The sequence below is a fragment of the Bufo gargarizans genome, chromosome 5, assembly GCF_014858855.1.
Source record: "Bufo gargarizans isolate SCDJY-AF-19 chromosome 5, ASM1485885v1, whole genome shotgun sequence".
Lineage (NCBI taxonomy): Eukaryota > Metazoa > Chordata > Amphibia > Anura > Bufonidae > Bufo > Bufo gargarizans.
The window spans coordinates 175,202,564-175,220,220 of NC_058084.1; the positions used below are offsets into that span (position 1 = coordinate 175,202,564).

At 40.7% G+C, this 17,657-nt stretch overlaps 1 long non-coding RNA gene across 2 annotated transcripts in view; it reads right to left on the bottom strand.

The window, feature by feature from the left end:
- The window catches only part of LOC122939224, a 72,227-nt gene that overhangs the window by 11,694 nt on the left and 42,876 nt on the right, over positions 1 to 17,657 (bottom strand). Inside the window, exon 2 of one of the 2 annotated variants that reach the window (XR_006390108.1) lies at positions 14,187 to 14,285. This is a non-coding gene — a long non-coding RNA (uncharacterized LOC122939224). The remainder of the gene's footprint in view (positions 1 to 14,186; positions 14,286 to 17,657) is intronic. The other variant, XR_006390107.1, reaches the window with a different exon arrangement.

Genomic DNA, 17,657 nt, shown 5'->3' on the forward strand with positions numbered 1-17,657 from the left:
AGTTCGCGGCGGGCCCATTCACTTTATTGGCAGTCGAACCTGAAAAATCTTCAGCTCATATTTGAAGCCACCAAATACTTACAAGAAGTGCGCAAATCGTCCCACAACATGGACCGTGACATACTAGAGGGGGATCAATGGCAAAAATTCCAACAAAAAATATGTATTTTAATCAGGGGCTATTCTTATGCGTCTTAAATTTAAACTCTCAAACATGTGCCCTGCTGGAGCCTAGAAATATTTTATTTTAGGCCACGGGAGTACAGGCCCCAAACAATAGGCATTCACTGGACAGAAAACAAGTGATTATGTGGCTGGAGGTATATTAGACGGTCATTAGATATCAATTTTACTGCAGGCCAGTGGAGTACAGGCCCCAAAAATTATTCATTCAATGTACAGAAAAGAACAAGCTTTGTCTTCTTCTCATTTTCTGTCGCTAGTAGAGGCCTAAGCATGGCAGGCAGGTTTCCCCAGAAGTATCTTGCTGGATAAGCAGCCAATACCGCACTTGCATCAATCTTGACAGGAATCGGCTCCAGGTGTAGATGAATGTTTTTTTTTTTATGCTTTCTCCATCGCAACACCCTCCACGTCGTTGAATAAACGGAAGACTGTCTGATTCTCTCCTAAGAATTCTTTTTAAAAGTTATTATTACATTTATTAAACATTTTATTATTCAATTTATTTCATATATATTTTATAAAATTTTCTGTCTCCATGGTGTCTCCATGATTAATCTGCAGAGTGGGGGTCCCACATGGGTTCTACACACTTCCAAAATAAAGTAGGGGGAATAGATGACGGATGATCGGGATGCTCCATGATCTTCCCATGAGCTGCTTTTGGGAGCCGCGGTTCATTTCTGAAACGTCTGTGTGGGAATCCGAAGACCATCTCCATCTCTGTGCACCACATGATGTCCTCCTCATCCTGTGTTAGGAAATGTTTTATTTTTATTATAAAATGTAATAAATATATTAAGGATGCCCTCCTTTCCATTCCATGATGACTGGGAACCCCTGACGTAGAGACTGGGCCCTGGTTAGTTCAAATCGTGATTAAATTTGCAACTCTTCTGTGCTCCAAGCAATCTTGAAGCTTGTCTTCTCATTGTCTGTCGCTAGTAGAGGCCTAAGCATGCCAGGCAGGTTCCCCAAGAACTTGCATCAATCTTGACAGGATTCGGCTCCAGGTGGAGAGTAATTATTTTTTAGGAATGCTTTCTCCATTGCAACACCACGTCGTTGAATAAACAGAAGACTGGCCGTTTCTCTCCTGTCTTACGCAACATTTAATTTTTATTATTAAATTTATTAAATATTTTAACATTGATTTTTTTAAACCAAAACGTGATTAAAATTATAAGAAAGTATACTTAAATTTTCCAAAACTGGCCTAATAACTCAAGTATGAACTCTGCCTTATAGGTTGATGTTAGTGTAAAGAAGAAGTGCACTCCTTTTACACCCTTGTCAGCAGATTCCACATAGATGTCTACAGAACCCGTTCTATTACACGCTTATACCAGTAGAGCCCCCCTGACAGAGTGGAGAGGATGTTAGCAGTAAGTTTGTGTTGAGGTTACTGATTAATTTGCCCTTCCTCTGATCCATCAGAACAATAACCCACAAAAAAAGGATCCTGTCTTTGGAGCATACTCCTTCACCCGGTCGGCATTTGCTCAGTATTGCTAATGCCAATAAAAACAGGAGTGGATCTAAAACAGAGATAACACGTGAATGGAATATTTGCATGTCTTCTGTGTTTTGTACCCACTCCTGCTTTTGTCTACCAAATCATAAGCCAATTCTGAAGGGACCATACAGGCCTTACAGCTACACAGACAGGTTCTGGTGTGCGTCTCATTTTTCCTTCCTTCTGACAGATCAAAAGAAAGTTCAAATAAATGATGATTTCAGCCAGGCCAAAAACCAAAATAGTGGCTCAGTCATGAAGTGTGGAGGGTGTGAATAGCATAAGTCCACAGAGTGTCCCTATGACAGAGTGGTGAGGTGGAAGCAGCATGAGGAGACCACACAATGGCCCAATGAAAAAGTCTGGAGTTAGCGGCAGCATCAGGAGGCCACAAAGTGGCACAATGACAGTGTGGAGGTGGCAGCAGTATGAGGCGGCCACCAAGTGGCACAATCACAGAGTATGTAGTTGGCAGCAGTATGTGGAGGCCAGAGAGTGGCCAGGTTACATAGTGTGGAGATGGCAGCATCAGGAGGCCAGAGTGGCAAGGTCACATAGTGTGAACATGGCAGAAGTAGCAGTATGATACAACAGAGTGGCACTGTGACATAGTGTGGAGATGGCAGCACCAGGAGGCCACAAAGTGGCAAGGTGACATAGTGTGGACATGGCAACATTAGTAGGCCACAGAGTGGCAAGGTGACATAGTGTGGAGGTGGGTGGCAATACTAGTTCTCGCTGTAGATGGTGGGTGAAATAAGGAGCACTTGGCATCAGATGTTTGGTATCAGGTGGGTAACAGCATCAGAATAGTAGCTGAGGCAGGTAGCCAGAAGAAAACGGTCTCTTTTGTCAAAATGTTGGTGTGGCACCATGGATGATCTAGTCTGATGCATCAGGCATTGGTGTGTTGAAATCCTGGCTTATCCATGTCTGATTCATCTTGATGCAGTGTCCCACTCTGTGCGATATGTGGACACTTTAAACTCTTGCTAATAATGTGATTTGTGAGGAAATTTGCATTTGTTCAGAATCAAATTTTTCCTGAAATTCGGAAAGAATTCCACTTTGTCAGCTTCGATTCTCTCATCTCTAATCACAACAGTTGCAATTAGTTGTTCTAATAGCGTTCGTCCCTCTGTATAGCTGTGGTATCTCAGCAGAACCGCACACAAATGCTGCACAATACAAATGCACTATATATAAATTATATTATAAGTATATCACACCCTTGCTTCAATCAGTTTTTTTGGGGGGCAACTGGTGAATCACACCAGTAGAAATGATTGATACATTTGGCACTCTGTGTAGATGCGGTAACGCAGCAAAACTGCAAACAATTGCGGCACTACCTAAATGCACTATATAGAAAGTATATTATTGGTATATAACACCCTTGCCTCAATCAGTTTTTTTGGGGGGAAACTGGTAAATCACACCATTAGAAATTATTTGTATAAATAGCGTTTTGCACTCTGTGTGGCTGCAGTATCGCAGCAGAACCGCACACAACTGCTGTACAATACAATTGCACTATAATATACTTTCTATGTTAGAAAGTATATTATAAGTATATTACACCCCTCAGTATGTCACACCTACCGATAGCACACCTATACCAGTCCTTAAAAGGACTTTTGTGGCCCTATTAGCTAGCGATTTGTGTCCCTAACAGTCTGTCCCTGCTCCACACAGCAACCTCTCCCTACACTAGCAAAATACTGAATGTAAAATGGTGGCCAGATCAGGTTTATTTATAATGTAGGGGGTATGTCTATGTGCTGAAACATCTCAATTGGCTGTCCTGTACCACCTGATGGATGTGTCATGGGTCAAAGTTCTTCACAATGTAAAAGAATATGGTGGGCGCGAATATCGCCATATATTCGCCCGTTCGGCGAATAGCGAAAGAGCAAAGTTTACAGCGAAACGACCGTCGGGAAAACCGCAAGGCCAACTCTATACGGAAGCATTAATTTCAATTAGTCCACAAAAAACAGAAAGTTACTCAATGTTCATTCCGTTTCCTTATGTCCGTTCCACAAAAAAATTGAACATGTCCTATTATTGTCTACATTACGGACAATGATAGTACTGTTCTATTTGGGGCCAGCTCTTCCGTTACACAAAATGCGGAATGCACAAGGACACAATCCATATTTTTGGCTGATCTGTTTTGGCGGGCCAAAAAATACATATGGTTATGTGCATGAGCCCTTAGTAATAAATACCCCTCTGTGTTTCCTTCACATTAAGGCCACAATTGTGAACATCACAGAGGTTATGTTATATTATGCACACCCTGTGCACACATTGAAAGTTATCAAAGTTGTCATGCTCTCAATGTGGTAGATTCATATTAGCTATGGCCATATGTGCACACTTTTTAGTACATATGCCAAGATGTGTCCCCGTCATAGTAATCGTGCCCGGATGAGGCCCTTTACAATAGCTAAGTGCCGATGCACCGTCAAAATAGTTTTTATAACTGATGCCAAATTCATATTCGCTATTACCCAAATTGTGTAACTTGAACAATCAAAATACTTATGCCTACAGATCACCCTTTCAATATAGCTGTGACAACTTTCATCGTTTCAGTGCCAACATAGTGCCTCCTCTCAGTAATTATGCGATGATATAATATTTTTGTTAATACCGTACATGAGAAAGAAAAGTTGTCATGACTAGGGATGAGCGAATGGTCGGAAAAAATTCTGTTAAATATTGATGGCTCAGGACCCGAACTTGACCCTGAACCTGAACCCCATTGAAATCAATGGGGACCCGAAATTAAATGTATTACTTTACATTATAACACGGTTATAGAAGAATATAATAGCATTCTTAAGACAGAATGCAAAAGAATATGGCCATTTAGGGTTAAAAAAAAAAAATCATCACATACACTTGATCACATTACTGCAGTGTATTCTATCTTCTTTCAGCAGGACCTGCAAAAGCACCTGATATGACATGGCAGGTTCATTGGTAGGTCCTGATGAATGAAGATAAAAGGACCTGCGATGACATCAACGCACTTACAGTGAATGTATCACAGGTCTTGCTGAGAGAAGATAAAAGATACAGCAGCAGCACAATAAAATAATAAAAAAGGCGATAAGGCATTCTTCAGATACATAAATGAAAAAAGGAAACTAAAACAAGGAATTACCAAATTAAAAACAAAAGAAGGAAGGTATATGGGAGAAGATAAAGAACTAGCTGACTGCCTCAATGAATACTTCTGTTCAGTTTTTACAAAGGAAAATGAAGGAAAAGGACCTCAGTTAGGAAAGAAGACTAATTCAACTTTTGATGCATGTGTCTTTACAGAGGACGAGGTTCTAATTCAGCTGTCTAAAATTAATACAAATAAGTCACAGGGGCCTGATGGGATACACCCAAAGCTATTAAAAGAGCTCAGCGGTGAACTAGCAAAACCATTAACAGATTTATTTAACCAATCGCTGGTAACAGGAGTCATCCCAGAAGATTGGAAATGAGCAAATGCTGTGCCCATATTCACAAGAAAGTTAGTAGGGAGGAATCAGGCATCAATAGTCTGACATCAATAGTGGGGAAATTAATGGAAACCATACTTAAGGAGAGTATTGTGGAACATCTAAAATCCCATGGATTGAAAGATGAAAAACAGCATGGGTTTACTTCAGGGAGATCATGTCAAACTAATCTTATTAATTTTTTTGATTGGGTGACTAAAATAATAGATAGAGGAGGTGCAGTAGACATATTGTTGAATTGATTAGGCAGTGGCTGAGGGACAGGCAACAGAGGGTTGTAGTCAATGGAGTATATTCAGACCAAGGTCTTGTTACCAGTGGGGTACCTCAGGGATCTGTTCTGGGATCCATATTGTTTAATATCTTTATCAGCGAAATTGCAGAGGGCCTCGATGGTAAGGTGTGTCTTTTTGCTGATGACACAAAGATTTGCAACAGGGTTGATGTTCCTGGAGGGATACACCAAATGGAAAAGGATTTAGGAAAACTAGAGGAATGGTCAAAAATCTAGCAACTAAAATTTAATGTTGATAAGTGCAAGATAATGCACCTGGGGCGTAAAAACCCAAGAACAGAATATAAAATCAGTTATACAGTACTAACCTCAGTTTCTGAGTAAAGGGATTTAGGGGTCATTATTTCAGAAGACTTAAAGGTAGGCAGACAATGTCACAGAGCAGCAGGAAATGCTAGCAGAATGCTTGGGTGTATAGGGAGAGGAATTACCAGTAGAAAGAGGGAGGTGCTCATGCCGCTCTACAGAGCACTAGTGAGACCTCATTTGGGGTATTGTGCTCAGTACTGGAGACCATATCTCCAGAAGGATATTGATACTTTGGAGAGAGTTCAGAGAAAAGCTACTAAACTGGTCCATGGATTGCAGGATAAAACTTACCAGGAAAGATTAAAGGACCTTAACAAGTATAGCTTGAAAGCAAGACGAGACAGAGGGAATATGATAGAAACTTTTAAATGCATAAAGAGAATCAACAAGGTAAAAGAGGAGAGAATATTTAAAAGAAGAAAAACTGCTACAAGAGGACATAGTTTTAAATTAGAGGGGCAAAGGTTTTTAAAGTAATATCAGGAAGTATTACTTTACTGAGAGAGTAGTGGATGCATGGAATAGCCTTCCTGCAGAAGTGGTAGCTGCAAATACAGTGACGGAGTTTAAGCATGCATGGGATAGGCATAAGGCCATCCTTCATATAAGATAGGGCCAGGGGCTATCCATAGTATTCAGTATATTGGGCAGACTAGATGGGCCAAATGGTTCTTATCTGCCGACACATTCTATGTTTCTATGTTTTGCAGGTCCTGAAAGAAGAAGAAAGAAGACGACGCCGGCAGCGCGAACAAATGGATTAGGTGAGTAAATTTGTATTTATTTTTTAACCCCTCAAGCAAAATTTTAGTAAGCATTCTGTATTAAGAATGCTATTATTTTCCTTTATAACCATGTTGTAAGGGAAAATAATAAAATAAATAGAACACCTAACCCAAACCCGAACTTCAGTGAAGAAGTCCGGGTTTGGGTCTGGGTGCCACATTCAGTTTTTTCTCACGCACGTGCAAAACGCATTTCACCCGCGCTGAAAAAAATGAACGTCGGAACGCAATTGCAGTGAAAACTGAATGCAATTGCATGCCTACTCGCGCGGTTTTCCCGCAATGCACACGCAACGCATCCGGAGCAAATCTGGGACGCCTGTGTGAAAGAGGCCTAATAAAGTCAAGAACTTTTTAGAAGTGCAACTTTTTAGAAGTGCACCAATTAACAGGGCAGATTAGGAACATAAAGTGGCCCATATACCTAGAGCCAGAGTCTCCTAAACTGAAAAATGTAGGAGCCAAATTAAATTTTTAGTCGCCAAATTTATAATTGCTAAATTGTAGGCTTAGGCCTCTTTCGCACGAACAATACGGATTGTTTCCGGATGCATTTAGGGTGCGTTCGGTGAAACTCGCACCATTTTGCAAGCAAGTTCAGTCAGTTTTGTCTGCGATTGCGTTCAGTTGTTAAGTTTTCTCCACGCGGGTGCAATGCATTTTGATGGTTTTTCACGCGCGTGATAAAAAACTGAAGGTTTACAAACATTTTTTAGCAACCATCAGTGAAAAAAGCATTGCATCTGGACTTGCTTCCGTATGCAATGCATTTTTCACTAAAGCCCCTTTTACTTCAATGGGGCCAGGGCTGTGTGAAGAAAACAGGATCAAGAACATGCTGCGTCTTTCACGCAACACAGAACTGATGCATGAAAAAGTGGGAGGCACATATGCAAACTGTTGTAATTCCTACACCGTTCACCTGATTTGGATGTAAATACTCTCAAATTAAAGCTGACAGTCTACAGTTAAAGCACATCTTGTTCGTTTCATTTCAAATCCATTGTGGTGGTGTAAAGAGCCAAAAATTTTAGAATTGTGTTGATGTCCCAATATTTATGGACCTGATGTACACAGACCCATAGAAATGAATAAGTCAGGATTCAGTGCGGGTGCTATGCGTTCACGTCACACATTGCATTCATGCGGAAAACTCACTTGTGAGAAAAGAGCCTTAAGGGCCAATTGAGTTTTAAAGTTACTTTGTGGGGCTTATATAGTAGAAATCACCCATAAATAAACGCATTTTAGAAACTACACCCCTCAAGTTATTCAAAACTGACAAACTCTTAAACTTTTTTAACCATTTACATATTTCACAAGAATTAAAGGAAAATGGAGGCGCAATTTCAAAATTCAATATTTTTTTGCAGGTTTTGCAGTTTATCTTCTTTTTCCTGTAAGGCAGCAAGAGTTAACAGAAAAACAAACCTCAATATTTATTACAATGATTCTGCAATTTACATTGCACATTCCATATGTGGTCATAAACTGCTGTATGGGCACACGACAGGCCTCAGAAGGTAAGGAGTGCCTTATGGTTTGTTGGAGGGCAGATTTTTTTTTTATTGTTTTTGGATACCATGTCACATTTGAAGGCACGCTAAGGTACCCCCCCAAAAAGTGACCCCATTTTAGAAACTACACCCCTCAAGGAATTTATTAAGGGGTTTACTGACCACTTTGACTACACAGCTGTTTCATAGAATTTAGAAACATTAGGCTGTGGAAATGAAAATATTAATTTCTTCAAATAAAATGTTGCATAAGCTCCCCATTTTTCATTTTCATCAGGGGTAACAGGAGAAAAAACACTTTTGTTAAGCAGTTTCTTCTGAACATGGCAACACCTCATATATGTTTGTAAATTGCTGTTTGGGCATGTGGCAGGGATCAGAAGAAAGGAGCGCCATATGGTTTTTGGAGGGCAGATATTGTTGGAATGCTTTATGGCTACCATGTTGCTTTTGATCAGCCTCTGGAGACCAGTACATCCATTTTCTGACAACCATGCATATAATTTTTCTCTCATCAGGCTTTATCAATAGTTATATTATGGGGTACATGCTTTTTATTTAGCTTTTTGGGAAGCAGGATAAAGAAAAGATGGAAACTCTGCCATTGCTTTTTAGGCTTTGTTATTGCAGCGAACACTGTGGGGGGAAAAATGTTACCTTTATTTTGCTGGTCATTACGATTACAGGGATACCAATTTTATATTGCTTTTTTAAGTTTTGTGACTATTACACAAAGCGTTTTTTAAAAAAATCCTGTTTTTGGGTCGCCATTTTCTGAGAGTCATGTTTTTTTTATTTTTCTGCCAATCATCTTGTTTGGGGGTTTTCTTTTTTCAGGATTAGTTAAAGTTTTCATTGGTACCATTTTGGAATACATAGTACTTTTTGATAGCTCACTATACTTTAATTGTATAGCGAGCTATGAACACGGGAAAAATTGTGTGTTAAGACCCAGCACCTCTTGCAGACTCCTGACCCCCAGAGCGATCACATGACAGTTGTTATTAGAGCAGGAAGGGGCATTGCCACTGCTGGCTCCCACTCTATCATCTGCAGGTGTGATCTCTGAATGGACATTTTAAAATGTCAGTTTAGAGATATATGCTGAACTACTGAACATATATATAGGCAATGGGTGGTCAGCAAGTGGTTAAATTAATGTGGATATGCTTGTTAGCACTATATACTGTAGTATTATATACAAACCGGATTCCCAAAAAGTTGGGACACTTTACAAATTGTGAATAAAAACTGAATGCAATGATGTGGAGATGGCAAATGTCAATATTTTTTTTGTAATAGAATGTAGATGACAGATCAAACGTTTAATCCGAGTAAATGTATCATTTTAAAAGAAAAATACGTTGATTCAAATTTTCACGGTGTCAACAAATCCCCAAAAAGTTGGGACAAGTAGCAATAAGAGGCTGGAAAAAGTAAATTTGAGCATAACGAAGAGCTGGAAGACCAATTAACACTAATTAGGTCAATTGGCAACATGATTGGGTATAAAAAGAGCTTCTCAGAGTGGCAGTGTCTCTCAGAAGCCAAGATGGGTAGAGGATCACCAATTCCCACAATGTTGCACAGAAAGAGCAATATCAGAAAGGTGTTACCCAGCGAAAAATTGGAAAGACTTTGCATCTATCATCATCAACTGTGCATAATATCATCCGAAGATTCAGAGAATCTGGAACAATCTCTGTGCATAAGGGTAAAGGCCGTAAAAACATACTGGGGCCCTTAAACGACACTGCACCACAAACAGGAATGCTACTGTAAAGGAAATCACAGAATAGGCTCAGGAATACTTCCAGAAACCATTGTCAGTGAACACAAGCCACCATGCCATCCGCCGTTGCCAGCTGAAACTCTACAGTGCAAAGAAGAAGCCATTTCTAAGCAAGATCCACAAGCTCAGGCGTTTTCACTGGGCCAGGGATCATTTAAAATGGAGTGTGGCAAAATGGAGGACTGTTCTGTGGTCAGACGAGTCACGATTCAAAGTTCTTTTTGGAAATCTGGGACGCCATGTCATCCGGACCAAAGAGGACAAGGACAACCCAAGTTGTTATTAATGCTCAGTTCAGAAGCCTGTATCTCTGATGGTATGGGGTTGCATGAGTGCGTGTGGCATGGGCAGCTTGCATGTCTGGAAAGGCACCATCAATGCAGAAAAATATATTCAGGTTCTAGAACAACATATGCTCCCATCCAGACGTCATCTCTTTCAGGGAAGACCCTGCATTTTTCAACAAGATAATGCCAGACCATATTCTGCATCAATCACAACATCATGGCTGCGCTGGAGAAGGATCCAGGTACTGAAATTGCCAGTCTGCAGTCCAGATCTTTCACCTATAGAGAGCATTTGGCGCATCATAAAGAGGAAGGTGCAACAAAGAAGGCCCAAGACGATTGAACAGTTAGAGGCCTGTATTAGACAAGAATGGGAGAGCATTCCTATTTCTAAACTTGAGAAACCGGTCTCCTTGGTCCCCAGACGTCTGTTGAGTGTTGTAAGAAGAAGGGGAGATGCCACACAGTGGTGAAAATGGCCTTGTCTTAACTTTTTGGGGATTTGTTGACACCATGAAATTCTGATTCAACATATTTTTCCCTTAAAATGGTACATTTTCTCAGTTTAAACTTTTGTTCCGTGATTTATGTTCTATTCTGAATAAAATATTAGAAGTTAGCACCTCCACATCATTGCATTCCGTTTTGATTCACGATTTGTATAGTGTCCCAACTTTTTGGGAATCCGGTTTGTACAATATACTGAAAGAGATTTTTCACTTTGGCATTGATACAGCCCTGATCAAAAGTTTAAGAATACTTGAAAAATGGCAAAAAATCATATTTTACATTGTTGGATCTTAACAAGGTTCCAAGTAGAGTTTCAACATACAACAAGAAGAAATAAGAGTGAGACAAAACATTTTTTGAGCATTCAATTAATTGAAAATAACGATTAAACTGAAACAGGCTGTTTTTCAGCTGATCCAAATTTTAGGACCACATGCCTTTAAAAGGCCAAATCTGTTCAAAGATGTGGATTCATTGTCATTTTCTGTAAGGTAGTCACACGTTGTGATGGCAAATGCAAAAAAAATCTCCCTTTTTGAACGTGGTCGGGTTGTTGAACTGCATAAGCAGGGTCTCTCACAGCGCACAATTGCTGTTGAGGTGGGACGCAGTAAGACAGTCATCTAGAATTTCTTAAATGATTCTGAGGGGTATGGAACAAAAAAGTCAAGTGGAAGACCCAAAATAATTTCATCAGCACTGAGCCAGAGGATCCAATTGGCTGTCCGTCAAGACATTGGACGATCCTCGACCCAAATTAAGGCCCTTACTGGTGCTGACTGCAGCTCCATAACCATCAGACGGCATTTGAGACTGAAGGGCTTCAAAAGCAAAAATGTCTTCATAAACCTTGTCTCCTTGAACGCAACAGAACTGCTTGTTTGGACTTTGCAAGAGAGCACCAAACATGGGACATTCAAAGGTGGAAGAAAATTTTATTCTCTAATGAGAATTTTTTTTACCTTGATGGTCCTGATGGTTTCCAACGTTACTGGCATAACAAGCAGATCCCACCTGAGTCATGTTTTCTACCGCCACAGTGGAGGGGGCGCCATAATGGTCTGGGGTGCTTTTTCCTTTAGTGGAACAATGGAGCTTCAGGAAGTGCAGTGGCGTCAAACGGCCGCTGGCTATGTCCAGATGTTGCATAGAGCATTCCTCATGACTGAGGGCCCTCGTCTGTGTGGTAACAACTGGGTTTTTCAACAGGACAATGCTACAGTACACAATGCCCGCAGGACAAGGGACTTCTTCCAGGAGAATAACATCACTCTTTTGGCCCATCCTTCGTGTTCCCCTGATCTAAATCCAATTGAGAACCTTTGGGAATGGATGGCAAGGGAAGTTTACAAAAATGGACAACAGTTCCAGACAGTAGATGGCCTTCGTGCGGCCGTCTTCACCACTTGGAGAAATGTTCCCACTCACCTAATGGAAACGCTTTGGATTTCTGTTTTGGGGGGGTTTATTTTATTTTTTTAGAGGTGTGGTCCTAAACTTTTGATCAGCTGAAAAACAGCCTGTTTCAGTTTATTCAGTGTTTTCATTAAATTGAATGCTCAAAAACTGTTTTGTCTCACTCCCATTTCTTCTTGTTGCATGTTGAAGCTCTACTTGGTACCTTGTTAAGATCCAGCCATGCTAAATATGATTTTTTGACATTTTTCAAGTGGTCTTAAACTTTTGATCAGGACTGTATGTGACATGGTCTTAATAAACATACACTTATTTTGTATTATAAGAGATGTGACATGGGTTTTTCTACATTTTTGTACAGGCTGAAGAGTCTTTCCACTGGCACCTTCTATTTAAAAGGAATGTTGTGCTATTCTCTCCTCAATTTTCAAAATATGCCATCTGTATGTACATGAGTAACAGTAATTTTGATAAGAGGAGTTGTACAGATGTAGCTGGGTTAGCACTCCAGCTCTTAACTCAAATTTCTTAACTCATCTTGTTATCTTGAGACAAAAGCCATTGAAGGTGTTTAGATTAGATAACACAACTCATAAATCTCAGAAAATAGGAGTGTTAACTCTACTCCATCTGTATATCGTCCCTCTGAAGGCTCCATCTCTAATTTTCAGCTTTCCCCCAATTAAAGAGTGGATACTAGCTGCTATGATGCCTTCAAAGTACACATAGAAAAGAGGGCATCCTGCTCCTCAAGCTCTCTAAAGCACTCATCAGAAACAGTAGCTGCATGGACATTTAAACAACAATACTATGCAGTGTTGCTGTGAATCCAGCACTATGGTGAGAAAGAAAGGTTAGTAAAGTCTCAAGCAGCATATAACTCTATTTGTATCTAGCAGTTCACTCATCCTTCTCCCACTCTCTATGACTTTCATGAGCTGTGTGTAACCCGATCCCTCAGTGAGCTGATAGTCTTTCTTATCTTTCAAGACAGATTTTACCGGTGAATTGAGAGGGAATAATACATTTAGAAGACAGGAGAAGTTGCTGATATGTGGAGGAAGACATTTTTCTGTGAGGATATATATATATTTACTATTAAAAGAATTGTTTTGGAATGGTTATACATTTCCTTTCACACACTTAGCATACTACATGATTATAATAAAAAAAGATAGATTTGTCCCATTTATTCCATGTTTTCAATGTATTACTGTAATCCTAATGTTTTTTTTGTAAACCAGATTGCACAACACCAACTAATAGTAATATTAGTTATACATTTTCTGTATAATTCTGAAATATCTTCAGGGTTGTGTGGAATAAATTTCCATAAAAAAAACTGTGCAAAGGCATAAATGTTCTACCCAAAATTGTCAGCTGCTGCACTGCTGTTCCTTTTTGCCTTTGAATCATCAAGACTTATTAAATTTATATTTTTTTTAAAATAAATTGCAAATTACAAATCATTGTGTTAAGTAGATATTTTTTTAGTCTTCTACAATTCTTCTCTAACTCATTTTCAGCCAATTTCTAGTGCTTTATGATGCTCATTTTGTGCACTTTATTTGGAAATTTAGATTTAAAAAAATTATAGACCACTGGAAGAATTCTTGTTAAAGTTTCTCCTTGGATACTCCAGAATATTGAGGTCCAGGTTAAATAAGTTTTCTGGAAGTAGGATATAACTGACTAATCCTATAATTCAATCTGCTTGTGTTGTGATCTCCTCATAGCATATCAAGCTCTATATCAAGCATTGTATAGTGACTGTGCTTGGAATAGCAACCTCAGTGGAGGTCCTGGGAGTATTATTCCTACCCATCAGATAATGATAGTCTATACTGAGGATATGTCATCAATATTCTACTCCCAGAAAACCTGTTTAATAGAGACTTCCTAACTGAACTTTTATTTTCAGAAATGGTGTTAATTAACATTATTTGACCTGAAAAGGTTTATCCCATGATTAATGTAAAAAAGTAAAATCAGACATCACATAGTACATGACAATACCTTTCTATCAAAGCTAGAACCAGCCCTGTACCTCACCTGGATCCAGAGATCTCTCAGAAGGCATGTCTTTCTTCTGTAGCTCCCTATCACAGCTTAGGAGGCAGTTGAAGGATAAAATTGAGCATGTGCGGTCTTCTTAGTAGGACAAAGAAAGTAGAAAAAAACAAGCATCAGTTGGTGCTATACAGATACATTTTATTGAATAACTCGGCAGCTATATGAATTTTTAATTACATACAATTACAAAAGTATTCAGATCCTGGTGTTGGTTTGAAAACTGAAGAATATTTTTTATGGGACAACCCCTTTAAACAATCAATTAGCTATTGTAATTTAATTCAGATCACTGATAACCAATGCTTGCCATACGAAAGAAAAATAAATGATGTATTAAGAAAGGCTAATCCTTGTCTAGTATTCTAGTTGTATCATTCTGTTGAAAGGATGGAATGATTTACCCAAGAATGAATATGGACAGTGAAATAGATTAATGAGGACTATGTCCTTAAAGTTCCCATCCCTTTGCCTTCACTACGTAAGGTGGAAACGTGACTTCCTTGCATGTCTGTGTGCATTGTCTCATAATGATATTTCAAGGCATCCGCCAAAGCTTATTTCCTTGGAATAGTTTTGTCAAATAATAAAACTACTTGACATGAATGTAATTGACATCAGATGTGGAGTTATGGAATTGTAAACGTATGCTGTCTTCTTGCTCTTTGTTTCAGCATATGCCAAACATTTTACTTGGTTTTACTGTTTACGGGCTAGTTAAAAAAATATTTTGAACTGTTGATGAAAATTGTTCATTTTCTCTTCTGTTGCTTCTTCACATTCAGTACTTATGAATCCATTAAACATCAGTGTAATTTGCAGTTATTTGTAAGGGGAAACAATATTTTCAACTTTCAAATCATGCGTATGTGTGTACAAACTAATACAATAAATATGAAAAGGGAGTTGAATGCTTGGAGGAATATAATAGGTCTTCTAAGTTTAAATGAGGTAACATTTGATAGCAGTGTATGTCTTCACCTTCACCACATGGGTGGATGGAGTATGTGTTGGACAGGAATATTTGTATAAATGCAGGGCCAAATGTCCCTGCAAGCAACAGATAATTTTAGCAAAACATGAGAGCGTGAGATAATGCAAGCTTTACTAAAAGTTAGACAGTGTAATGAGACAATAACATTTACCCTTCAATATATAGACATGTTACAATAGTTCAGACTTAGGCCTCATGCACACGACCGTTGTGTGCATCCGTGGCCGTTGTGCCATTTTCCTTTTTTTTTTCGCGGACCCATTGACTTTCAATGGGTCCGTGGAAAAATCGGAAAATGCACCGTTTTGCAGCCGAGGCCGTGATCCGTGTATACTGTCCGTCAAAAAAATATGACCTGTCCTATTTTTTTGACGGACAACGGTTCACGGACCCATTCAAGTCAATGGGTCCGTGAAAGAACACGGATGCACACAAGATTGGCATCCGTGTCCGTGATCCGTGGCCGTAGGTTGCTTTCATACAGACGGATCCGAAGATCCGTCTGCATAAAAGCTTTTTCTGATCTAAGTTTTCACTTCGTGAAAACTCATTTCCGACAGTATATTCTAACACAGAAGCGTTCCCATGGTGATGGGGACGCTTCTAGTTAGAATACACTGCAAACTTTGTACAAGACTGCCCCCTGCTGCCTGGCAGCACCCGATCTCTTACAGGGGGATATGATAGCACAATTAACCCCTTCAGGTGCGGCACCTAAAGGGGTTAATTGTACTATCATATTCCCCTGTAAGAGATCAGGGCTGCCAGGCAGCAGGGGGCAGACCCCCCCCCTCCCCAGTTTGAATATCGTTGGTGGCACAGTGTGCACCCACCATCGCCCCCCCCTCCCTCCCTCTATTGTAATAAATCGTTGGTGGCACAGTGTGCCCCCACCATCGCCCCCTCCCTCCCTCTATTGTATTAAATCGTTGGTGGCACAGTGTGCCAACCACCATCGCCCCCCCCTCCCTCTATAGCAGTAACATTGGTGGCAGTGTGCGGTCTCCCATTCCCCCCCCCCCATCATTGGTGGCAGCGGAGTTCCGATCGGAGTCCCAGTTTAATCGCTGGGGCTCCGATCGGTAACCATGGCAACCAGGAAGCTACTGCAGCCCTGGTTGCCATGGTTACTTAGCAATAGTACAACAGTAGAAGATTCATACTTACCTGCTTGCTGCTGCGATGTCTGTGAACGGCCGGGAGCTCCTCCTACTGGTAAGTGACAGTTCTTTAGCAATGCGCCGCACAGACCTTTCACTTACCAGTAGGAGGAGCTCCCGGCCATTCACAGACATCGCAGCAGCAAGCAGGTAACTATGAATCTTCTACAATTGTACTATTGCTAAGTAACCATGGCAACCAGGGCTGCAGTAGCGTCCTGGTTGCCATGGTTACCGATCGGAGCCCCAGCGATTAAACTGGGACTCCGATCGGAACTCCGCTGCTACCAATGATGAGGGGGGGGGGAATGGGAGACCGCACACTGCCACCAATGTTACTGCTATAGAGGTAGGGGGGGGCGATGGTGGTTGGCACACTGTGCCACCAACGATTTAATACAATAGAGGGAGGGAGGGGGGGCGATGGTGGGCGCACACTGTGCCACCAACGATTTATTACAATAGAGGGAGGGAGGGGGGGCGATGGTGGGCGCACACTGTGCCACCAACGATATTCAAACTGGGGAGGGGGGGGGCTGCCCCCTGCTGCCTGGCAGCCCTGATCTCTTACAGGGGAATATGATAGTACAATTAACCCCTTTAGGTGCCGCACCTGAAGGGGTTAATTGTGCTATCATATCCCCCTGTAAGAGATCGAGTGCTGCCAGGCAGCAGGGGGCAGTCTTGTACAAAGTTTGTAGTGTATTCTAACCTGAAGCGTCCCCATCACCATGGGAACGCCTCTGTGTTAGAATATACTGTCGGATCTGAGGTTCACGAAGTAGCTCATATCCGACAGTATATTCTAACATAGAGGCGTTCCCATGGTGATGGGGACGCTTCAAGTTAAAATATACCATCGGATTGGAGAAAACTCCAATCCGATGGTATAAAAGAACTCCAGACTTTACATTGAAAGTCAATGGGGACGGATCCGTTTGAAATGGCACCATATTGTGTCAACATCAAACGGATCCGTCCCCATTGACTTGCATTGTAATTCAGGACGGATCCGTTTGGCTCCGCACGGCCAGGCGGACACCAAAACGACTTTTTTTTCATGTCCGTGGATCCTCCAAAAATCAAGGAAGACCCACGGACGAAAAAACGGTCACGGATCACGGACCCACGGACCCCGTTTTTGCGGACTGTGAAAAAAAACTGTTGTGTGCATGAGGCCTTAGGCTGTTAGGCTGATTTCAAACAGGCGAGTTCAATGCTTTGAACTCGCAGCGTGTGTCTACGAGAGCTCATGTCCTGACCTATGTAGCACTGATAGGATCGCATAGCATTATATTG